Source organism: Bubalus bubalis, chromosome 5 (genome assembly GCF_019923935.1).
Source record: "Bubalus bubalis isolate 160015118507 breed Murrah chromosome 5, NDDB_SH_1, whole genome shotgun sequence".
In the NCBI taxonomy this organism is placed as follows: Eukaryota; Metazoa; Chordata; class Mammalia; order Artiodactyla; family Bovidae; genus Bubalus; species Bubalus bubalis.
In genome coordinates this window covers 26246698-26263815 of record NC_059161.1, presented here as the reverse complement: position 1 = coordinate 26263815, position 17118 = coordinate 26246698, and the positions used below count along the sequence as shown (strand labels likewise).

The 17118-nt window shown below is 38.4% G+C and overlaps 1 protein-coding gene across 8 annotated transcripts in view; it reads right to left on the bottom strand.

Annotated features, from left to right (window-relative positions):
• Window positions 1–17118, bottom strand: part of AADACL3 (arylacetamide deacetylase like 3) — a 166428-nt gene that overhangs the window by 11077 nt on the left and 138233 nt on the right. The window contains exons 4-5 of one of the 8 annotated variants that reach the window (XM_044942824.2): window positions 13590–13668; window positions 171–449 (exon numbers count right to left, since the gene is read on the bottom strand). The exons of 6 other annotated variants lie outside the window; for them this stretch is intronic. The gene's annotated coding sequence lies outside the window, so the exon portion shown is untranslated. The remainder of the gene's footprint in view (window positions 1–170; window positions 450–13589; window positions 13669–17118) is intronic. One more of the 8 variants, XM_044942825.2, reaches the window with a different exon arrangement.

Here is a 17118-nt window from a genome sequence, read left to right as displayed (position 1 = left end):
AACAAGGAATTTTCTGGTCCAATGTATCAATAATATTGAGGTTGAAAAACCCTGAGTTAATAAGACTTGGATTTGTATCCTGCTGAATGCCAGCATTCTGATCATGAGCAAGTTATACTCTCTGATCCCCCATTTCCAAATCTGTAAAATGGGAAGGATAATAATAGTACCCCCATGGAGCTGTTGGGTGAAACAAAGGCACTGTGTCTGTAAGCACCTAGCCTGAGCCTGGGTGTTTTGTTGTTCAGTTGCTAAGTCGTGTCCCACTCTTTGTGACCCCAAGAACTGCAGCACTCCAGGCTTCCCTGTCCTTCACTATTTCCCAGGGTTTGCTCAAATTCATGTCCATTGAGTCAGGGATGCCATCCAACCATCTCATTCTCTGTCATCCTCTTCTCCTGGATGTGGGAACACTCAATACATTTCAGAGAGCAAGGCTGAGACAAGGTCTATAACAAAAGACAAAAAGACATTATATAATGATAAAGGGATCAATACAAAAAGAGGAATATCATTCATTAACATATATGCACCTAATATAGCAAATAATTAAGCAAATATTTACAGACATAAAGGAAGAAACTGATAATAATATTATAAGATTAGGGGACTTTAACAGCCAACTTACATCAATGGACAGATCACCCAGGCAGAAGATCAATAAGGAAGCAGTGAGACATAAATTGAAGTTGAAAGGAATGTCTACAGGACATTCCAACCAAAAACAGAACACACATTCTTTTCAAGTGCATATAGAGCATTTTCTAGAACAGATCACATACTAGGGGGAAAAAACCAAGACTCAACAAATTTAAGATGACAGAAATTACGTTAAGTATTTTTCTGAACACAATAGTATAAAACTGGAAATCAAATACAGGAAGAAAATGGGAAAATTGCAAACATGTAAAGACTAAACCATATGCTACTAAAAAAATGTGATCTTAGAGAAAATGCTTTAATTTTTCACTGTTGAGCATGATGTTAGCTTTATTATAAATAGCCTTTATTACGTTAAGGTATGTTCCAATTACACCAACTTTGTAGAGAGTTTTTATCATTAATGGATGATGAATTTTGTCAAATTTTTTTTCTATATCTATTGACATGATCATGTGATTTTTATTAATGTTATGTGGTGTGTCACACTGACTGATTTGCAAATCAGTCAATTTGCAAATCAAATCCTACTTGATCCTAATGCATAATTCTTTCAGTGCATTATTAAATTTGATTTGCTAACATTTTGTTGAGCAGTTTGCATCTATGCTTGTCAGGGATATTGGCCTATAAATTTTTGTGTGTGTATCTTTGGTTTTGGTATCTGGGTAATGCTGGCCTCATAGAATGAGTTTGGAAGCATTCACTCCCTTGATGTTAGCTCTTTAAATATTGGTAAAGTTCACCCATGAAGCTTTCTGGTCTTTGACTTTAGCTTATTGATAGTTTTTAAATTATTCATTCAGTTTTATTATTATTAACTAGTCTACTCAGATTTTTCTGTTTTTCCTGATTCAGTCTTGGAAGATGATATGTTTCTTCAAAATGGCCCAATTTGTAATCATATAATTGTTCTCAGTATTTTTTATGATTGTTTGCATTTCTGTGATATTGGTTGTAACTTCTCCTCTCACTTCTAATTTTATTCATTTCGGTCCTCTCTCTTTTGTTCTGGTACATCACCATTTCTTTTCTCTTGTTTCTTTCTCCAAGCAATTCTCAACATCTGACATAATGCGTATTTCTACATATTCTCTTGCTATGTCTCATCCATGAAATTAAAAGACACTTGCTCCTTGGAAGAAAAGTTATGACCAACCTAGACAGCATATTAAAAAGCAGAGACATTACTTTGCCAACAAAGGTCTGTCTAGTCAAGGCTATGGTTTTTCCAGTAGTCGTGTATGGATGTGAGAGCTGGACTATAAAGAAAGCTGAGCACCGAAAAACTGATGCTTTTGAACTGTAGTGTTGGAGAAGACTCTTAAGAGTCCCTTGGACAGCAAGGAGATCCAACCAGTCCATTCTAAAGGAGATCAGTCCTAAATAGTCATAGAAAGACTGATGCTGAAGCTGAAACTCCAATACTTTGGCCACCTGATGCAAAGAGCTGCCTCATTTGAAAAGACCCTGATGCTGGGAAAGATTGAAGGCAGGAGGAGAAGGGGATGACAGAGGATGAGATTTTTGGATGGCATCACCAACTCAATGGACATGAGTTTGAATAAACTCTGGGAGTTGGAGATGCACAGGGAGGCCTGGCGTGCTGCAGTCCATGGGGTCACAAAGAGTCGGACAAGACTGAGCGACTGAACTGAAATGATGTCTCATCAGAATTATCCAGTGACTTCCCTCCTCACCCTTAAGAAAAGCCAAACTAATCACAGTGGCTGAGAAAACCACCATGAATGGTTTCTGTTACCCCACTGACCTCTTTTCATTGTCTCCTCAGTCACTCTGCCAGTCACACTGGGCTCCTTGTTGCTCCTTGAAGGCATCAGGCTGCTTCCTGCCATAGAGCCTTTGTACTTTCTCTTCCCTCTGTTTATTAGGTTCATCTCACAGATATCTGCATGGCTAACACTCTCATTTCTTTCAGAATTTATGATCAGACAGGTCTTCCTTAACTATCCTATTTGTAATTCCATCAATTCCCCTCTGCACCAGAACTCCTCATTCTCTTTTTACTGCCTAGCAAATATCACCTTTTATCATACCATGCATTTATTTATCTCATTTACTCCATGAATACTGTAAGTTTCATGAAAACAGGGGTTTTTGACTCACTTAAAATCATGTAAAGTGTCTCAATAAACAGTGGTTGAATGAATGAACAGAAGACTGAAAAATAGGAAATGCAAAGGCAAAGATGTAAGGGATTTTAAGAAAATATTAAAATTCTAATTTGGCCTGGTTCCTTCTGAGATGCCTGATTGCATTGCTACAGTATTGTGGATACAGTGGTGTGGCATTTCCTGCCTTAGATGCTAACTCAATGCTGACTTTGCTAAAGGGAAGGAACCATTACATTTTGCAAGGAGGTAGTGACTAACTTTCCCTCTCTCTACCAGATAACGTTGTTTTGAGCCTTCACCGCCACCAAAGGATCACTTCCAGATTTCTCAGCTGGGCTTTTCCCTTTGACAACCCATGGGATTCTACTCCTACAGAGTTATGCATTTCCTGACTGCTGTTCATTGTCACATAACAGGCATTTGGAGGCAGAGGAAAGGGAAGTCAAAGTTTCAGTTAATGACCTCTGTTGCTTTGGTGTGTAGGAGGCAAAATCATCTGTTGAGAGAGGGTTGAGCTAGGATAGAGATGATGAAATATGAATCATCACTGATGAGACTGGGAAAGATGGCTGATAACAGAAAAGAGAGTGGTTGAGCAGGATAAATGTGTTTGGGAAAAACACAGTATTTAAGATGTTTGAAGTAGGTTTTAGAAAAATGCATCATTTGTGGTTTAAAATTTAAATGATTAACCAAATACATTTTAAAATTTCAGCCTCACCAATATCTTTAAAAATGTATATGTAGTACATATATAGGACTTCCCTGGTGGCTCAGATGGTAAAGCGTCTGTCTACAATGTGGGAGACCGGGTTCGATTCCTGGGTCAGGAAGATCCCCTGGAGAAGGAAATGGCAATCCACTCCAGTACTATTGCCTGGAAAATCCCATGGAATATTACTCAGTCATAAAAAAGAATGAATTTGAGTCAATTCTAGTGAGGTGGATGAACCTAGAGCCTACTATACAGAGTGAAGTAAGTCAGAATTAGAAAAACAAATATAGTATGTTAATGCATTTATATGGAATCTAGAAAAAATTATATTGATGAACCTATTTGCAAGGAAGGAATGCAGACACAGTTGTAGAGAATGGACTAGGGGACACAGTGGGGGAGGGAGAGAGTGGGATGAATGGAGAAGTAGCATCCGCACACATACACTATCGTGTGTAAAATGGATAGCTGGTGAGAAGTTGCTGTACCACAAAGGGAGCCCAATCTGGTGCTCTGTGATGGCCAAGAGCGGTAGGATGGGGGGGAGGGGACAGAGGCTCAAGAGGGAGGTGATATATGTATAATTATGGCTGATGCATGTTGTTGGATGGCAGAAACCAACAGAACATTGTAAAAATTAAAAAACAAAAAACGTATGTTAAATATTGATATATATTTTTTTCATACCAAAATACTTTAATGGGAATATCCAATCCTCGCAAAGGTAAGGAAGCAAGAATATGTACATAAAGCTGTTAACCTTTCAGAACACAATTCAGCTATATGTATCACAAGACTTAAAAATGCTTTATACCTTGAATATTAGTAGTAACTATTAGGTTGATGCAAAAGTACTTGTGATTTTGCAGTGTTGAAATTTGCCATTTGCTATTGGAATATATTCTTAAATAAATGTGGTTATGTTATACATCTTTTTAATGTACACTTCTCATTTTATGTTCTTTGGTTAATGACTTATTACTTGCTATTTATTTTAAATTTATTTGAGACTATAGAAAAAATGTTAGATAAAAAGCAAATTCCAGTGATTTTTTTTTTTAATTCGAGTTCAAAATGGGTTATAAAGTAGCAGAGACAACTCACAACATCAACAATGCATTTGGCCCATGAACTGCTAATGAACACACAATGTAGTGGTGGTTCAAAAAGTTTTGCAAAGGAGACAAGGGCCTTGAAGAAGAGGAGCATAGTGACCGGTCATTGGAAGCTGAAAACAACCAATTGAAAGGATCACTGAAGCTGATCCTCTTAGAACTACAGGAGAAGCTGCTGAAAAACTCAGTGTCAACCATTCCATGGTCATTCAGCATTTGAAGCAAACTGAAAAGGTGATAGAGCTCGATAACTGGGTGCCTCAAGATCTGACCGAAAGTAAAAAAAAACTGTCATTTTGAAGTGTCATCTTATCTTATTCTACGCAATAACAGCAAACCATTTCTTGATCGAATTGTGACGTGTGATGAAAATTGAATTTTATACGACAACTGACGATGACCAAGATCAGTGGTTGAACCAAGAAGAAGCTCCAAGGCATTTGCCAAAACCAAACTTACATCAAAAAAAGATCACTGTCACTGCTTGGTGGTCTGCTGCCCATCTGATCCACTACAGCTTTCGGAATCCAAGTGAAACCATTGCATCTGAGAAGTGTGCTCAGCAAATCAATGAGATGAACCAAAAACTGCAACGTGTGCAGCTGGCATTGGTCAACAGAAAGGGCCAAATTCTCCATGACAACACCCAACTGCACATCGCACAACAAATGCTTCAAAAGTTAAACAAATTGAGCTACGAAGTTTTGCCTCATCTGTCATATTCACTCAACCTATTGCCAACTGACTACCACTTCTTCAAGCATCTTGACAACTTCTTGCAGTGAAAATACTTTACAACCAGCAGGATGCAGAAAATGTTTTTCAGGAGTTTGTTGAATCTTGAAACATGGATTTTCATACTACAGGAATATATAAACTTATTTCTTTTTGGCAAAAATCTGTTGATTGTAATGGGTCCTATTTTGATTAATAAAGATGTGTGTGAGTCTAGTTATAATGATTTAAAATTCATGGTTCAAAGCTGTAATTACTTTTTCATCAACCTAATAAATATGCTCTGGGTCCTTTGGCCCAGTAATTTCACATATTAAAAATACATATTAAGGAAATATTGCAAAGTACTAAAGAAAGTTGCCTTATATATCAAGACAATCACTGTAGCACTTTTATAGCATTAAAATATTGGAAAACAACATAAGTATACAGCAACAGATACATAATTAAAAGAATAGGAACTATGATGTACACTTTTAAAATTATATCTAAAAGAACCACAAAAATGATTATACTGTAATATGAAAGAATAAAAGTAGAGTGAAAACAAACTATTCTAAAACACAATCATAACTTACAAAAAGGAAACAATACAGCATTAAATACAGTTATATATTAGAGAAGAGGTGAGAAGATTCTTTCTTATTCATATGACAACTAGAGAACAAACTTCAGGGCTATAACAAATTTAATGTAATCTGGGCAATTTGTTCAGTTCAATAAGCAAATATTGAGACCTAATAAATGCCAGGCAGTACCCTAGGCTCTATTGTGTATAAATGGAAGTTTGTGGCATTACAGAAGAATTTCAAAAGGAAAACACGTGTTTCAAACATGAGACATTTGAGTCTTGACAAGAAAGGAAGGAAAAAAGGATAGATAGAGGCAGAGAGGGAAGGAAAAGGGAAAGGTATAAAGTAGAAGTATTTTATTGAGCTATCCCAGAGTTACAACATAGTTCTGCACTTCCTCAAAAATGCCATCATCCAAAGAAGCAAAGAATATACAGTGGAGGAAAGACAGTCTCTTCAATAAATAGTTTTAAGAAAACTGGACAGCCACAGGCAAAAAAGAAAGAAAGAAACTAGATCACTACCTCACACCATACACAGAAATCAACTCAAAATGGATTAAAGGCGTGAATGTAAGAACCAAAACTACAAAACTCCTAGAAGAACACATAGGCTGCATGCTCTTTGATGTCAGTCTTAGCAATATCTTTCTAAATACATCTCCTCAAGCAAGGGAAACAAAAGCAAAATTAAACAAATGGGGCAACACTAAACTAAAAAGCTTCTGCACAACAAAATGAAAAGACAACCTACCAAACAGAAGAAGATATTCACAAACTATATATCTAATAAGGGATTAATATCCAAAATACATAAAGAACTCATACAACTCAACAACTAAAGAGCAAACATTATCCAAAGGGTTGAGGACCTGAACAGGCATTTTTCCAAAGAAGACATACAGTTGACCAACAAGCACATGAAAAGACATTTAACATCACTAGCTATCAGAGAAATACAAATCAAAACCACAGTGAGATACCAACTCACCCATATTAGAATGGCTATTATCAAAAAGACAAGCTATAACAAGTGTTGGTGATGATATGAAGATAAGGGAACCCTTGTACACTGTTGATAGGAATGTAAATTGATGCAGCCACTATGGGAAAGTGTGGAGGTTCCTCAAAAAATTAAGAATAGAACTACTGTATGATCCAGTTACACGCCAAACAAGGTATTTATCCAAGAATATGAAAACATCAGGTGGCACTAATGCCTGCCAATGCAAGAGACATAATAGACACAGGTTCAATTTCTGGGTTGGGAAGATTCCCCTGAAAGAAAGTATGGCAACCCACTTCAGTATTCTTACCTGGAGAATCTCATGGACCAAAGGGTCTGGTGGGCTATGCTCCATAGGATTGCAAAGAGTCAGACACAACTGAAGCAACTTAGCACACAGCATGAAAACACCAGTTTGAAAAGATACATGCATGCACCCTTATGTTCATCACATTATGTATGATTGTTGAGATATGAAAATAACTGAAGTTCCCATCAGTAAATGAACAGATGAAGAAATGTATGTGTATCTACTCAATCATTTAGTTGTATCCTGTACTTTGTGACCCAATGGACTATAGCCCTCCAGTCCTTTGTTCATGGAATTTTCCAGGTGAGAATACTGGTGTGGGTTACCATTTCCCACACCTGGGGATCTTTCCAACCCAGGAATCGAACCCATGTCTCCTGCATTGCAGGCACTGGCATACGGATTCTTTATCACTAGCGTCACCAGAGAAAAACTGCAAGATATCATTGTTTTTATGGCTGAGTAGTAGTTCATTGTGTGTGTGTGTATATATATATAAGCATGTATGAAGTCATATATATAAACGCACACACAATGGAATACTACTCAGCCATAAAAACAATGAAAGCTTACCATTTGCAACAACATGAATGGACCTAGAGAGCATTATGCTAAGTGAAATAAATCTGATGCACAAAGATATATAATATCACTCATATGTATAATATTATATAAAAATTAATAAAAATAATAAAAATAAATGGACAAACCAAACCAAACAAAAAGAAATGCATAAATATAAGAGATTAGAGTAGTGGTTACCAGAGGTACAGGGAGGATGTGGAGGGTGAAATGGGTAAAGAGGTCAACTATATGGTGATAGATGGAAATTATACTGTATCAGTTCAGTTCAGTTGCTCAGTCATGTCTGGCTCTTTGCGACCCCATGAATCGCAGCACACCAGGCCTCCCTGTCCATCACCAACTCCCGGAGTTCACCCAAACTCACGTCCATCGAGTCGGTGATGCCATCCAGCCATCTCATCCTCTGTTGTCCCCTTCTCCTCCTGCCCCCAATCCCTCCCAGCATCAGAGTCTTTTCCAATGAGTCAACTCTTCGCATGAGGTGGCCAAAGTACTGGAGTTTCAGCTTTAGCATCAGTCCTTCCAAAGAACACCCAAGACTGATCTCCTTTAGGATGGACTGGTTGGATCTCCTTGCAGTCCAAGGGACTCTCAAGAGTCTTCACCAACACCACAGTTCAAAAGCATCAATACTGTATACAGAAGTAGAAATATAATAGTGCTATACTGTATACAGAGGTAGAAATATTAATGTTGAATATATGAAACATATAATGTTACATAAGTCAGTATTACCTGAATAAAAAATAAATCTAATTTTTAAAATAATTTTTAAAATGCCATCATCACCTGCAGTCCTGAAATCATTCCCCAAATAAATGTCATCAGTGATATACTAGTTCTAGACACCATTTCTCCAATGATATTTGTTTCAAATCTACAGATAGGTTTCCATTCACATGATTGTTTAAGGATAGGGAAGTAACACTAGCACTCAAAAATAAAATCAGAAAAATAAAAACATAAAAAATAAATTGACCCAATTTGGAGAAAAATATGGAAATCTTCAAAAATCAACCCACCTTATTGATCAAAAATGTTCATAATTATTCAAAACTAACTCAATATACGCAAAAATAATGATTAACGCATTTATATTGATATTTATGGTCACATAATTTTCATTTTATGTCACTTATTATTAATACTAAATAATTGCTGTTGTTGTTGTTCAGTCTCCAAGTCATGTCCGACCCTTTATGACCCCATGGACTGCAGCACACCAGGCTTGCCCATCCTTTACTATCTCCTGGAGTTTGCTCAAACTCATGTCCATTAAATAGGTGATGCCATCCAACCATCTCATTCTCTGTTCATTCTCTGTTGCCCCCTTCTCCTCCTGCCCTCAATCTTTCTCAGCATCAGGGTCTTTTCCAATGGGTCAGCAATTCACCTCAGGTGACCAAACTATTGGAGCTTCAGCTTCAGCATCAGTCCTTCCAATGGACATTCAGGGTTGATTTTCTTTTAGTATTGCTAGTTTGATCTTCCTGCTGTCCAAGGGACTCTCAAGAGTCTTCTCCTGCACTATAGTTCAAAAGGATCAATTCTTCAGCACTCAGCCTTCTTTATGGTCCAACTCACACACATCTGTACATGACTACTGGAAAAACCATAGCTTTGACTATACAAACCTTTGCTGGCAAAGTGATGTCTTTTTATTTTTAATACGTTGTCTAGGTTTGTCATAGATTTTCTTTCAAAAAGCAAGCGTCTTTTAATTTCATGGCTGCAGTCACCATCTGAAATGATTTTGGAGCCCATAAAATCTGTCATTGTTTCTACTTTTCCCCCTTCTATTTGCATGAAATGATGGGACTGGATGCTATGATCTTAAGTTTTTGAATGCTGGATTTTAAACCAGATTTTCCCCTCTCCTCTTTCATCCTGATTATTAAGAGGTTCTTTAGTTCCTCGTCACTTTCTGTCATTAGAGTGGTATCATCTGTGTATCTGAGGTTGTTGATATTTTTCCCAGCAATCTTGATTCCAGCTTGTGATTCATCCAGACTGGCATTTCCTGTGATGTACTCTGCATATAAGGTAAATAAACAGGGTGACAATATTGTCACCAGATGTACTCTTTCCCCAGTTTTGAACTAGTCCATTGTTCCATTTTTTGACCTGCATACAAGTTTGCAGATGTTGGCAATTTGATCTCTGGTTCCTCTACCTTTTCTAAGTCTAGCTTGTATGTGTGGAAGTTCTCATTTCACGTACTGTTGAAGCCTAGGTTGAAGGATTTTGAGCATTACCTTACTAGCATAAGAAATGAGCACAACTGTCCAAGAGTTTGAACATTCTTTGGCATTGCCCTTCTTTGGGAATGCAAATGGACCTTTTCCAGTCCTGTGGCCACTGCTGAGCTTTTCAAACTTGCTGGCATATTGAGTGCAGCACTTTAACAGCATCCTCTTTTAGGATTTGAAATAGCTCAGCTGGAATTCCATCACCTCCACTAGCTTTGTTTGTAGTGATGCTTCCTAAGTCCCACTTCACCTTGCACTCCAGGATGTCTGGCTCTAGGTGAGTGATCACACCATCATGGTTATCTGGGTCATTAAGACCTTTTTTGTATAGTTCTTCTGGGTATTCTTGCCACCTCTTCTTAATCTCTTCTGCTTCTGTTAGGTCCTTGCCCTTTCTATCCTTTATTGTGCTCATCATTCCATGGAACGTTCCCTTGGTATCTCCATTTTTTTTGAAGAGATCTCTATTCTTTCCCATTCTATTGTTCTCCTCTGTTTCTCTGCACTGTTCACTTAAGAAGGATCTCTTGTTTCTCCCTGCTGTTCTTTGAATTCTGCATAACAGTTGGGTATATCTTTCCCTTTCTCCTTTGATTTTCACTTCTCTCATCTTCTCAGCTATTTGTAAGGCCTCCTCAGACAATCACTTTGCCTTCTTACATTTCTTTTTCTTTGGGATGGTTTAGGTCATCACCTCCTGTACAGTATTATGAACCTCTGTCCATAGTTCTTCAGGCACTCTTGTCTATCAGATCTAATCCCTTGAATCTATTTGTCACTTCCACTGTAAAATTGTAAGGGATTTGATTTAGATCATACCTGAATAGTCTAATGATTTTCCCTACTTTCTTCAATTTAATTCTGAATTTTACAATAAGGAGCTCACAATCTGAGCCACAGTCAGCCCCAGGTCTTATTTTTGCTGACTGTATAGAGCTTCTCCATCTTCAGCTGCAAAGAACATAATCAGTCTGATTTCAGGGTTGACTATCTGGGGATATACATAGGTAAAATTGTATCTTGTGTTGTTGGAAGATGGTGTTTGCTATGACCAGTGTGTTCTCTTGGCAAAACTCTGTCAGCCTTTGCCTTGCTTCATTTTGCACTCCAAACTCATCTGTTTCTCCAGGTATCTTTTGACTTCCTATTTTTGCATTCCAGTCTCTTATGATGAAAAGGACATCATTTTTTGGTGTTAGTTCTAGAAGGTCTTGTAGGTCTTCATAGAACCATTCAACTTCAGCAAAATTAATTAATAAGTAATATTATTAACATATTAAATACTAATTTAATCTTAAGCTTTCATATTATTTTTTATTTTGTCTTCACAGCATAAGGTTGATATTATTACTGCATTTTAGAATGGAGGAAGCTGAAGTTCAAAGAGCCTACATAATTTAAATAAGGCCAAATGTCCAGAAAATGTTAAAACATTTTAAACGTATAGAAAAGGGAGATCTTGGCAACTCTCTAGCCATGCTCTGTGCTTCAGCACAGTGCCTTCCCAGGCTGAAGCTCCTAGAACAGCCTCAGTAGCAGCACAAAGTAGGCCATCATTTAATATTACTGATTATTATTAATCAGGCTTCCCTAGTGGCTCAGTGGTAAAGAATCCACCTTCCAGTACAGGAAACACAAGGTAGATCCTTGGGTTGGGAAGATCCCCATTCCCAGGAAATGGGAAACTGCTCCAGTATTCTTGCCTGGGAAATCCCATGGAAGACAGCCTGGCAGGCTACAGTCCATGAGGTCACAAAAGAGTTAGACATGACTTAGCAACTAAACAACAGCAAACATTAGTTGCCATGTAATTCAAAAATGATGAACTTAAAGTCTGATACCTAAGCAAAGCTGAATTACATTTCAAAGGCAAAGCAATAATACATCCTGAAAAAATAAATGTATTTTAATTTAATTAAAATCTCAATTTTATTTTAACCCTACTTAGCCAACTTTAGTTCCTTATCTTTAGACACCAATTTAAAAGCAACACAGGACCTTTTCTCTTTTCAAAACACAGAAAATAAGATTATTATCTATAGTCTCAGAAAGTCTGTGCCTTTCAGATACATATTTCAGTACTTCTGGTTTTCTGATCTAGTCTCAGTAACAATTACTATAAACTTCTGTTTTTGAAGACAGTATTGTATTTTGGTTTTCTTGGAAAACACCACTGGTTACACACTGTTATCACAATGAGGCAGCCCCAAGAGGAAGTGAACAAGTTTTATTAGGACCTTCCTCTTCATCATAAAAGGTTTGAAAGGTTTGGAAACCCTAGTGGTCAAAAATAAAACTAGCCACTTAAGAAGCCTAAACTTCGCTTTCAAAGCAGTGAAATGAAAGGTCATCAAAATAAAATGAAGAATCAAATTCTGAAAATAGCAAAATGGTTAAATAGTATTCTTCTGTCAAAACTTTAATTTAATGAGGATTTTATTCCTCAACTCAGATCTGACATCTCCACTAGGGTGGGGTCAAGAAACTATCTTTTTAAATCAATCATCCTGAAGGAGCTTTCTTACCCTGACCTCAGAAATGAATAAAAGAAAGAGTTCTAAGTTTAAAGTCAGCTGTAAGTTCTATTTATTTTCCTGACACTTGACCAGCTGTGTAAAAGAGAGAAAAGAACAGGTTCCTTCCTGATTCTCAGAGATATAGTGACTCTCAGATGTGGTAACATAGATGGAACTGCTTTATAAAGAACAAAGCCCAGGATAAGAGGGTCTTAAATGCTTTTCTTCCCAGGGTACATTTGCCAATGTCTGGAGACATTTTTGATTGTCACAACTGGGGGCACAGGTGCTACTTGGCATCTAGCAGGTCAAGACCAAATATACTGTTAAACATCTGACAGTGTACAGGACAGAAACTTACATCAAAGAATTATCCAGCCCAGTACATATATACAGGCTTCCCTTTATATACATGGGCGGATTCAGCTGGTAAAGAATCTGCCTGCAATGTGGGAGACCTGGGTTCAATCCCTGGGTTGGGAAGATCTCCTGGAGAAGGGAAAGGCTACCCACTCCAGTATTCTGGCCTAGAGAATTCCATGGGGCTGCAAAGAGTCGGACATGACTGAGTGAGATAGTTGGATGGCATCACTGATGTGATGGAGTTAAGAGTAGGCTCTGGGAGTTGATGATGGACAGGGAAGCCTGGCGTGCTGCATTCCATGGGGTCGCAAAGAGTTGGACATGACTGAGCAAATGAAATGCCTGACTGTACATATATACAAAGGAATACTACTCAGCCATAAAAAGGAAAAAAACCTGGGTCACTTGTAGAGATGTGTATGGACCTAGAAACTGTCACACAGAGTCAAGTCAGTCAGAAAGAGAAAAACAAATATATGTTAACGCATACATGTGGAATCTAGAAAAAATGGTATAGATGATCTTATTTGCAAAACAGAAATAGAGACACAGATATAGAGAACAAACATGAGCACCAAGAGGGGGAAAGGTGGGAGGATGACTTGGAAGATTGGGACTGACATACTTACACTTTTGATACTATGTATAAAATAGATCAGTCATGAGAACATACTGCATAGTTCAGGGAACTCAGTGCTCTCTGGTGACCTAAATGGGAAAGAAATCCAAAAAGAGAATATACTTATGTGTATAACTGACTTGCCTTGCTGTACAGTAGAAACTAACCCAACATTGTAAAAATTAATAAAAATTAAAAAAAAAAAAAAAAGAATTATCCAGCCCCAATATCGGTAGTCACAAGATGGATGATATCTGCTCCAGACAAATGTCAGCTATCCAGAGCTTCCCCAACCAATGCCTCAGACCCAGGAAATCTTCTAGGTGTGCCTTATGACTGTGACCCTGAAACAAAGCTTCTCATATCCAGATTTTCTCACTCAGCAAGAGTGAAGAAGCAAAGCAGGCTTCCCTTTCTGTCCTAGGGCAGAGCCCCAGGGTGAGGACATGCAGAGGGCTGAGGGAAGGTCTGAGAAACCTGTTTTAGTCTCAAGGTTCCCAATATTCACCTTTCCTAGCTGCTTTCATGGAAAGGCAAGTGGTCATGCTCTCCAACTGGATGGAACACACAGTTCTAAACAGTAAACACCCACCTGCTTGCCATTAAGAACAATACAGTTATATAATAGATTTATATGTCTCTTACTTAATGAATAAAAATCTATGCTGTCACCATCTAGAAGTATAGAATCTAGTGGATGAGATGACACAAATAACCAATGAAGCATCCGAGGCAATTTTGTCCTTTCAAATTTACATGTGGTATCCTGGGGTTAGTAGGATACAGATGTGGATCAGAAGGAACAGAAAGGTCTTCAGGGCGGCAAGAGTAGCTGTGATACATAATTTTATGTGTCAACGTGATTGGGCCACAGGGTGCCCAAGACAGCTGCGCAAACATTTTTTGGATGTTTCTGTGAGGGTGTGATTTGAATGAGATTAACATGTGAAATGGTAGACTAAGTAAAGCAGATTGCCCTCCACAATGTAGGTTGGCCCCATTCAATCAGTTGAAGACCTGAATAAAACAAAAAGGTTTACCCTTCCATGAATAGAGGGAATTCCCTCTACTTGATCACCATTTACAGTGATCGTGACCTTTCAAAAACAGGTTAGATGATTTAATGAGGGAGGAGGTTTGTTTTCAGAAGTCTATAGCCCTCAGTGGAATTCCCTGGTAACTCAGCTGATAAAGAATCTGCCTGCAATGCAGGAGGTCCCATTAGATTCCTGGGGTGGGAAGATCCGCTGGAGAAGGGATAGGCTACCCACTCCCATATTCTTGGGCTTCCCCAATGGCTCAGCTGGTAAAGAATCTGCCTACAATGTGGGAGACCTGGGTTTGATCCCTGGGTTAGAAAGATCCCCTGAAGAAGGGAAAGGCTACCCACTCCAGTATTCTGGCCTGGAGAATTCCATGGACTACACAGTCCACTGGGTCTCAAAGAGTTGGACATGACTGAGCAACTTTCACATAGCCCTTATCATATCCCCAGAGCATGGGGGAAATATAGAGTTCAAGAAATCTATATTTTTCCGATAAAAAATGAGCAAGCAGACACAGGAGAAAGCTTTTGTTTCTCTGGAGGTCTCTTTCCCCAGTCTAGCCTGAGAATGGCAAAGGCAGCTATGAGAGGGGAAGGGAGAAAGAGACAAAATAGAGGGATTGACCTTTTTCTCTTCCCTCTCCCTTTTTATCCATCCCCCATCTTTGCTAGCAGAGAGCTATCATGTCTATTAGGGCTGCAGGGCCTGTAAAACAGGAGAAATACCCTTCCTTCTTAGCCATATGTGGCAAATAGGGCCCACAGCACTGGAAGATCAACCATGGGCCAATGCCTATGAAAGAAGACACAAGGAGACTCTGGGAAATAAGTAGAATCCAGAAACTGAAAACAATCAGTAGAGCTTTATATCTATCCATCAGAAGACATTTAACACATTTGTATACACAGGCCCTTTGCCAGACTATGACAAAAATCTTGTCATCCGGTGGCCTGGCTGCTACAATTTCCTGCCCAAGTGGGATGAGCTAATGAGAGCTCTGGATGTCAAGTCAGGAGACTGAGGGTTAATCTCAACATGGCCACTTATTAGTGTGTATACCTGAACAACTTAATTTGCTTTTCTAGGCCTCAGTTTTGCCATTTGCAGAATCGAAGCATTATGGTACTTTTACAGAACTGTTATGAGATATAAATATGTGTCAGTGCCATGGAACAAGTACTAGACAAATCTCAGGTATATAGTATCCTATAAATGTTATTTTACTTCCTTCTCTTTTGGTATGGGCTCCAGTTGGTCCTCCATGGCACCAATTGAATATGAAATTTTTTTCATATTCCATTGTAGATGTGTTCTAACCATTTCCTGTCCCTGAATTCCTGTCCTGAATCCCAGGTCCTGGATCTCGTAGATGTCTCCTCACCTCTTCTGGAAGTCTTAATGGCTCTAGGCTTACCCCTAAAATTCCTGCTCCTCTCCTTTCCTGATTACTTGTACCCCTATTCTGCTTATATAGAGTACAATCATATCACACCCATGGACATTCTTCTAATCCAACTTTCTGTTCTGAAAAGTAACTCTCATTGCTGATGTTATGGGAGTCTAATGAAGGTAGGAACTAAGACATTTGATCTCCAGCAGTCTCTCCTGATTCCAGAGGGAAGGGACCTGAGTGATGCTCTGAGTATGGATGTTCTTCCTGAGGCTTTGCCTGGTAATAGGCACAGCTCACACAAGGAATCCTTGGTAAATCACAGTCTCAGTGTTAATCTCTCTAGGACTAGAAAATAACCCCAAGACCTGCCTTTTGGAAGTCCCAGGGTCCCTATGCTCATTCTTTATAAACTTATCAGATGTTTGGTCATTTCATAAATGGTAATGATTAGCTGGTCTTATGGGATTCTCCCAACTTTAGCAGCTCCTATAATTTGAGAACAACAAGGATTCCTATAGGTAAATCACAATACGTTATTATTTCTTGTTTGTCAGTTGCTAACAGTAGGAATTGGGGTTCAATTCATTCATTCATCTTCCTAACAAAACAATAGCACAAATAATGCATAGTGCAAAAACCAACATCAAATACCTGACATACTATGTATTTCCCAAACACTTCTTTCTGCTCAACCACTCTGTTTTCTCTCCTCAGCCATTCCCAATCTCTTCAATGACAGTTTATATTTCATCATCTCTACCCTACTTTCATCCCTTCACAGCAGATGGTTTTGCCTCCTACACACCAAGAGGCCATTAATTGAAAACTCCAACTTCCCTTTCCTCTACATCCTTATATAATGTGACAATGAACAGCAGTCAGGAAATTCATAGTTCTGCAGAAGTAGAGTCCCATAGGTTGGTCATATGGAAAAGCCCTGATGGTGGTGAAGGTTCAAAACAACATTATCTGGGAGAGAGAGAAAGTTAGTCATTACCACCCCTTAAAGTGAAATATTTCCTTCCCTTTAGTAAAGTCAGCACTGAGCTAGTGTCTAAGGAAGGAGATGCTTCATTGCTGTATCCACAATACTGTAGCAA